Genomic DNA, 9,363 nt, shown 5'->3' on the forward strand with positions numbered 1-9,363 from the left:
TTGCCGTTGGCTGGAAACTGTACGTTTAGGTCACTGGAATGCACTAATCACCCAAAAAATATTACCGCCACCCGGCGTGTAAATGGATTTAACTCTTTGAACGTACAATAGTGGTTGTGAAGCAGAAAGTCAGTTTATTGTACACAATCGGTCAATTGCAACTTGCCGTTGGCTGGAAACTGTACGTTTATGTCACTGGAATGCACTAATCACCCAAAAAATATTACCGCCACCCGGCGTGTAAATGGATCTAACTCTTTGAACGTACAATAGTGGTTGTGAAGCAGAAAGTCAGTTTATTTAGCACAATCGGTCAATTGCAGCTTGCCGTTGGCTGGAAACTGTACGTTTATGTCACTGGAATGCACTAGTCACCCAAAAAATATTACCGCCACCCGGCGTGTAAATGGATCTAACTCTTTGAACGTACAATAGTGGTTGTGAAGCAGAAAGTCAGTTTATTGTACACAATCGGTCAATTGCAGCTTGCCGTTGGCTGGAAACTGTACGTTTCTGTCACTGGAATGCACTAATCACCCAAAAAATATTACCGCCAGCCGGCGTGTAAATGGATTTAACTCTTTGAACGTACAATAGTGGTTGTGAAGCAGAAAGTCAGTTTATTTAGCACAATCGGTCAATTGCAGCTTGCCGTTGGCTGGAAACTGTACGTTTATGTCACTGGAATGCACTAATCACCCAAAAAATATTACCGCCACCCGGCGTGTATATGGATTTAACTCTTTGAACGTACAATAGTGGTTGTGAAGCAGAAAGTCAGTTTATTTAGCACAATCGGTCAATTGCAGCTTGCCGTTGCCTGTAAACTGTACGTTTATGTCACTGGAATGCACTAATCACCCAAAAAATATTACCGCCACCCGGCGTGTAAATGGATCTAACTCTTTGAACGTACAATAGTGGTTGTGAAGCAGAAAGTCAGTTTATTGTACACAATCGGTCAATTGCAGCTTGCCGTTGGCTGGAAACTGTACGTTTGTGTCACTGGAATGCACTAATCACCCAAAAAATATTACCGCCAGCCAGCGTGTAAATGGATTTAACTCTTTGAACGTACAATAGTGGTTGTGAAGCAGAAAGTCAGTTTATTTTGCACAATCGGCAAACTGCAGCACCAACTGTGCACGATAGCCACCAAAAAAAAAAAGGGTGTATGTCACTTTAAATTTTCGATTCTTTGATAGCTGTGGCCCTAAGTAACAATTCTGTGTCCCTGAGTAACGATTCTGTGTCCCTGAGTAACGATTCTGTGTCCCTGAGTAACAATTCTGTGTCCCTGAGTAACAATTCTGTGTCCCTGAGTAACGATTCTGTGTCCCTGAGTAACAATTCTGTGTCCCTGAGTAACGATTCTGTGTCCCTGAGTAACGTTTCTGTGTCCCTGAGTAACAATTCTGTGTCCCTGAGTAACGATTCTGTGTCCCTGAGTAACGATTCTGTGTCCCTGAGTAACGATTCTGTGTCCCTGAGTAACGATTCTGTGGCCCTAAAGTCTCTGTGGCCCTAACTCTGTCCCTTAATACACACAGGTCTGTCTCTGTTGAATGACCGGAGGCTAATGGAGAATTCTAAGATGGCCGCGATTTATAGCTCCACCATTACACAGTGCTGGCTGGCTGCTGATTGGCTAATGCGATCACATGTCATGATTCATGACTCATGAATGCATTATGGGTCAGCGCGCCTTGTCTGCGCGCCTTCCCAGAGATCCCCGCCCCATCTTCTCTGTCCATTTTCTCCTGTCGCCACACATGTCTCCGCCATTTTTGGGAAAATTCGATTCGTGCATCCGAAGTTTGCTAATCTTCGGATTCGTCGCGAATCGAATTTTTCCAAATCTTCAGAACGAATTCCACTTCGTCATGTTCGATTCGCTCATCTCTACTAATCACCATCCAAGTTTTATCCTGTTTAGGTAATATGTAGAGGAATGTGGGTGTACAGAATGTCACCTAGAAATTTAACTTCCTGATTGCATGATTGGCTCACTGATTTTCCCAGAAGTGCGTGCTAAGATACAAGTCACATTTTGGGCATCCCCTGTAACAAAAATTTCATTTTTGGTGAGATATTCCCAAAGGGAAATCCCATCTAAGGGATGTAGACCCTGTCACTTTCCTCATCAGAACCCTGCAGTGCAGCAGCTCCAGTGCAGCAGCTGATTGTGAATTATAAAATTATTCCCATTCACATTCACTCTGCACATGGACACAGGCAAACACAGCTATTTCTTCAGAATAATAAAGGGAAGGAATCTGCAACAAAATTGATTAAAATTCCCAGCAATGTGCATAGATCTCTTTAAGATTTTCCTTGAAAAGGTTTTTAACATATAGAGAAGTACAGGATATGGGTAGTTGTTAAACAATAAAGATAGTTAAAATCCATCACCAGGACATCTTGGCATTAAAAGTTGATACCTTCATTTAATCCATTCATACCATAAAAAAGAATCAATTCCTAAAAATTGGTGCGTTTCAGTCTCCTACATAGGCATTAGTCATTTATGACTATGTAGGAGGCTAAAACACATCACATTTTAGGAATTGATTCATTTTTATGGTTTGATAAAAAACAAAGATATCATTTTTTAATGACAAGATGTCCTGGTGTCAGATTTTTACATTGGATTTTGGATGTTCAGTACTACGTGAGTCTGGGCACAGTTGTCTTGATCTCATCCTGTCTATCCTTATAGGATTTTGGGGTTGTAGCTCTTCAGTGGTTGCTCTGGACCAGGGGTGGACTGACCATTTGGAAACTCGGCACTGCTCAGTAGGGGGCCCCATGAGATGCCCCTGGTACCTTTTTTATAGTTTTTTTTTTAGTTTGGGCAAGGACACAGGGGCCCCATGATCCCCTATTGCCCGGGGGCCCCATGAGTTGTCAGTCCGCCCCTGCTGTGGACTTAGTTATTAAACAATTATCTGCCCTGGATGTCAAGTAGGCTAGGTATGCTATTGCAATGTAACAGAGTATTGTATCATGTTAGCTATGGGTAGTAGTAGGAAAATAAAATGTAGGGAATATCTTTTGTGTGAATAACTAAATATATTTTTAGATGCAAGCATTCAAAAAACACTTAGGGTTCCATTTATAAAAAAAAATTGCTGTGCGAATACTTCACCATTCACTCAGCTGTTGCAAATATCTAATGTGTATTTCCTAGGATTGTCAGCTCCATCTAGGGGCTTTAATGAGGTATTTTCTTGACTGTGGTATTTCAGGAAAATATAGCATTATGGGTACTAGATGGGTCTGGCGATCAAATGACTTGCACGCATTGGACATGTTATGGGGATTATTTGCAATGGCTGTGCGAATGCTGAGGCATTCATGATGTGAATTTTTAATAAATGGACCCCTTTCCTTCCTTTGGTATGAAGCCATGCATGAAACTAAGGCTAATGTCATTTGTTTTTTAAATTAATTTTTAAAGTATTTTTCATGCACTCCGTTTGAAGTCTATGAGGTCAAAACCGCACTCTTTACATATCTGATGAAGGGGTCCTGCAAGGCTCTAAAATGTCACTTCTATTACTATGATGTGATCGCTGCCTACAGTGACCCTGCTTGGGAGATTCTTGGTGAGCTGGTGACATACTTTCTGCTTTTGATATCATTGGTTCCAGCTGGTGGTCGTTGCAACATCCACTTACATTTACAGCCACTTTTCAGAAATGTGTGCGTTGGGAATATTATGCTCAAAAACACACCATTAATAATGACTGCATCTTTTTCCAAGATGTAACAAAGCACTTTGCATAGGTGTGAATGGGTCCCTGGCTAATTGGATTCCTCTTGTTTTACATTGTTGCACAACAACCAAAGCCTGACAAATTGTACAGGTGTAATCAAGTGTGTTCTGCAAATCATGTGGCAGGTATGTATTACAAATCCTTTGGCAGGTAAAACTACAAGCATATATTTTTATTAAAAAGTTATTAAAATGACCCTCATCCCGGCTGAAAAACAAGATTTAAGCTTTGTTTTATTTTTTTTTGGGGGGGGGGGGTTCTAGGGGATTAATTTAGGGTCCTGAAATCTTCCTCCCAGCTGTCTGCTCATAGGAGTACCCGCCCACATTCTGGGACTGAAGGAAGGAGGATCGGAGTAAAAGCTGCAATAGGATCCTGGATTAAGGTAATTATTTGCTCTGTATATCATCATCTATAAAAAAAAACAAGCACTAATTCTTTATCAGATGGATCAGCTTTATCATTAAAGCCAGCCATAGACGGTCTGAATCTCGGCAAGGACTGACAGAGGTTTGAACCATGTATGGGCAGCTTTAATGTACCAGGGTTGATCAATCGATCAACTTGGGTATAACCAGCCTGTTGGATTTTACATGCGATTATTGCTAGTGGCTATTATAGCTGTGTCCCCCCAGGGGGATGGCTCCCGCTGGGAGAACGTAATGGCTCCGCAGGAGGGGTTCCCCCACCAATGCTAACTGTGTTGATAGGGTTAATCGAGTGAGCTACTTTTCTGTAACCCATGGTTGCAGGAAAGAAAATTGCTCCATCTATGGCCGGCTTTAGAGAATGCTCAGATGTAAAGCCGGTCATAGATGGAGCAATTTCCTTTCCTACAACCACAGGAGCGGTGACTGAGAACACATTGATTACTGCTAGCAGCTTTAACCAATTCAATACCGGGCAATTTTACACCTTCCTGCCCAGGACAGTTTTCAGGTTTCAGTGCTCTCACACTTTGAATGACAATTGCGCGGTCATACAACATTGTACCCAAACTAAAATTTTATCATTTTCTTCACACAACTAGAGCTTTCTTTTGGTGGTGTTTAATCACCACTGGGGTTTTTATTTTTTGCTAAATTAACAAAAAAAGACCAAAAACAGGGGCGGACTGACAACTCATGGGGCCCCCGGGCAATAGGGGATCATGGGGCCCCTGTGTCGTTGCCCAAACTCAAAAAAGCCTGTGAAAAAGGTACCAGGGGCATCACATGAGGCCCCCTACTGACCCCGGGCCCTCGGGCAGTGCCCGAGTTTCCAAATGGTCAGTCCGCCCCTGACCAAAAATTTTGAAAAAAACACACGTTTTTCTTTGTTTCTGTTATAAAAGTTTGCAAATAAATAATTGTTCTTCATAAGTTTAGGCCAAGATGTATTCTGCTACATGTCTTTGGTGAAAATAACCCAAATTAGGATGTATTATTTAATTTGTAGTAAAGTTATAGAGTTCACAAACTATGGTATAGATCTGAATATTGATCAATCCTGAAGTACTGACAGCCAATCTAATTTCTTGAGGTCCAAGAATGTCAGAACAGTACAGATATCCCCCAAATGACCCCTTTTTGCAAAGTAGACAGTCCGACATACTTCATAAGAGGCATGGCGAGTTTTTTGAAGTTGTATTTTTTTTGTCATAATTTTTCGGAAAATGAAAAAATTTAAAAAATTAGTTTCACTATTTTTTTTTACATATTCTCACCAGTGCAGTACAGCATCATCATATAACTGGCATGGCGGTGATCAGGGACACTGACTGGTGACAGTATGAAAAAAAAAAAATGTATATATATATATATATATTTTTATTATTATAATTTTTTATTTTTTATTAATTTATTTTTCTTTTTTTTAAGATTTTTATTTCATATTTCACTATGACCAAAGTAGTACAGTGTTACCATAGTAACATTGTACCGGGGCGGACTGTACTACTTTGGGGAAGTGATCAGTATTATTTATTTATTTATGTTTTTTACACAATTTGCTTATAGCAAAGAATTACTTTGCTATAAGCAAGCATTTACCTGAATGACATCGATTCATTCAGGGTTTTTTTGGGGTTTTTTTGTGCTTAGCTGTGATTTGGCTACAGCTAATCACATGACATGTGCATGTGATTAGCTGTGACCATTCACAGCTAGACACTAGTATACAATGGATGACATGAATTAAGCCATCCATTGTATACAACTGTCATGTGACCTGCTGTGATTGGTCACAAGGTACCGGCAATGGGGGCCGATACTCAGATCTGTCATCGGCCGTGTCCGAGGTACACGGCCGGTGACAGATCGCGCAGCTGCGCGGCTTTGCAGGAGCGCAATCTGCGCATGTGCGGGAGGACGCCATATGGCGTCCACCCGGAATGCTGATGACATTTGCCATTCGGCCATAGGGCGGGCGGCAAATGGTTAAGAGCTAGCAATAATCACATGGAAAATCCAACAGGTTGGTTGTACCCAATGTGTATAGAAAACTCTCAGCGCAATAAATATCCTACAAAACAAATTGTACGGCTAGCATATAATGTGTTCCCACATGTAAACCATAAATCAGATGAAAAAATGCAGCGCAGCAAAATTGTGTATGTGACAATAAATATGTGCTGCACCCAATGTCTTCTTAACATATACACATAAATGACCATGGATTTGCACATAAGAAATGAAAATAAATACTAGATAAGTGATAAAACCAAATAAATTATATTTGATAGTGAAATGTCCCTTTAAATCTCAAAAATCTTCACGTGTGATCCAAATACACCAGCAACAAGTGTCTCATAGATAAAACCTCCAAACAATGGTGAACCGTCCCTTTGAATCCGCTGTACTCCAAGTGGATCAGTGTAATCACACTACTGCATACACGTGTACTGTGCTCCTATGTTACCCCTTACACCTCCACCTCATTATTGCGCTCACCTCCAGGTTTGACCCAAAATGCCAGGTCAAACTACGCTTTTCCCTTTAATCCTGGAGGGTATACTGGTACACAGATCTTCACCACCATCAGCACTTTAAAAGCTCTCCAGAATGCTCCACAAGGAAAAAAAATACTCCATATAGTGTAATATTGCCAAGTAAAACAGACTTTATTAAAATAGTCAAAATAAACTCACATTTAAAAGTGTCCAGCTGGGCCACTACAGGGTAAAAACTCATTATACAGTATATGCAGGAATACCTTTTCCAAAATGATGACGATTGGACGCGGACAACCATTTTGTTAAAGATCTACCATCTTGTATCATATTCTGAAAATATCATTCGCTTCCCCTCCTTTTTTTTTAATGGAATGTGGTCTGTGTGTGTGCTGAGTTCAGGAGTGCACAGGGCACAGCTGGATATGCGTCATGGTTGTAAACCCACTTAGCTGGTTCCAGGATGTCTGTCAGGCTCTTGCCTTGGCCTGGTCGTAAAGCTATAAATCAGTAAGTCACTGGACATGAAAGCATTCCAGAGGGCAGTAAAACATACATCCCACTTGAAACCACTTTTTCATACAATTTCATAAATCCCAGCAGGAACAAGGTACAATATAACAAAGCATATATTCAGATAGGTCAGTTTAATACGAGTCACCTGATACCTTACACCCCTATGTGGCACCTACACAAGAGTAGAAAGCAATATGTCCTTATCGGGAACGGTAAGATATGTCATATTTGATGTCTGGACATTCAGGATATCATTCTGCATATTAATCTGCCAGTGGCTAGGATGCTACATGGACCTATAGAAGGTTATTGACCATGGTATAAATGAGTGAGGGATGTGGTCATAGCCGAGGTCCTCGCCTAAACACCCCTCCCCAAATGAGGCGATTTGTTCTCTGTTTTAAGGAGACACCCTGCTGGGTTCCTAGAAAAAAAGCTGTCATGCCTGGAGAAAGAGATGAAGAAATTTTACCTTTTAACATCAGGAACCAACTTCGGGAGAAAAGGCACCCTTTTGTTCAGGACACTTAAACGCTGCTTAAATCCAGGACTACCGCAAGTATTCTACCTTCTTAAACTTCTTCCTTTATCTGTCTGTTGTGTTGTTGCTCTCTCTATTTATATAGATAGTTGTTACATCTTTTCTGTAAATATTTTTATTGCACCATTTTGAACTTTTTAGTAATAAATCCTATTTTCTGAAAAGTGTTGAACTGTTTCTAAAGCTCTTTAATGCAAACTAAGAATCCCTGTCTCTGAAGAGTGCTACTGTGTGTTTTAAAACCTCTGGATACATCTGTCTGCGATGACAGTGTGTATACAGGCACTTATTCAAACATCATAGTGTTGCTGCTAAGATTTGTGAGTTTCCTCCTTCTCTGCAAAAAGGTGGTGTGGCAATGTGAAGGGTCAATTGCGTAATTAACCTGACCCAGTAACAATCACTCTCAGGCTGTTGGCACCTAGATTGGGGTCCAGTGAGCTGGACAATATTTGTGCAGGGTGCAGCTGAGAGTGGCATTGTTACTCAAGTGGCAGCGCAGTTTTAGATTCGCTAGTGCTTCGGTCACAAGTTGGTGAGAAGGGCTAGGGTCTGACACCACGCCCATCACAACGTGCACATCCGGTTAGCAGCTTGACATCATCGGCGTACCCTACACATTACGTCACGTGACGTGACTTCATCAGGAGTCTATTATGAGCACCATTTGAGTATATATTACTGCGCTGCATTTTTTCATTTGATTTCTGATTGTATTTAAGTTGATCAGTCGATGGGTGCCTATACATGGTTTGAATCTGGGCTGGTCCCTGCTGAACCGGCTGAGATTTGAACCATCTATGGCCAGCTTAGGATTCAAAGGGCCACTAGTTTGTATTTTGATAACTGCATATTTCTACTCATTTGCGTGCAGACCAGGCTGTCCAGCATAAGTGAAAATTTCGAGGGGTTGGCACAAACCATTTAACAATGTCGGGGGTGCTTACAATGGTCAACTATTATTAGGCTCTCTTTTGATCGACCTTTAGGATACAGATTGGGTGAATGAAACTTATGTTGAACTCCCCTCTCTCATTAATGGGCTGTACCTCCTTATGTCAATGTATCACCCACTGGACCCGATTGTCTGTCTATGTTCAAGCATTTTTTGAAATTATTTTCATGTTTTTTTAATAATTTATATAATAATAAAATATGCTTTGTTTTTTAACTGGTGTCTATAGTGTCTAAAACATTCATGTGATCCTACCAGTGGATAGGGGATAATATGCCCTGAAATGCATAGGGCCCTAAATGTGAGTATTACTCAGCACAGTATTCAGTGCCCTCCAGCTACAGTGTATTTTAGCATGCCATAGACATTTACAGGCACAAAGGCAGTGGGACTGCATGCTGCACCTGCTCATTCCCAGGCACACTAAAACACTGACATTGCCAGGTTCCACAGAGAGAGGTCATCAGGGGTCCCATGAAAATTTTGCTATGTGGCCCTATGATCTGTAGCACTCTTGGTCACTGGAATTTATGTTTCTTGAACATGTTACATTACTGGGTCATGTACACCAATATGGTCTAGGAAAAAATGAATAGATTGTTTTAGATTTTGCAAACTGCATGCCAGAAAAACACAGTGTTGA

Source organism: Staurois parvus, unplaced genomic scaffold (assembly GCF_062004578.1).
Source record: "Staurois parvus isolate SC_StPar_1 unplaced genomic scaffold, SC_StPar_1.0 ptg000251l, whole genome shotgun sequence".
Lineage (NCBI taxonomy): Eukaryota > Metazoa > Chordata > Amphibia > Anura > Ranidae > Staurois > Staurois parvus.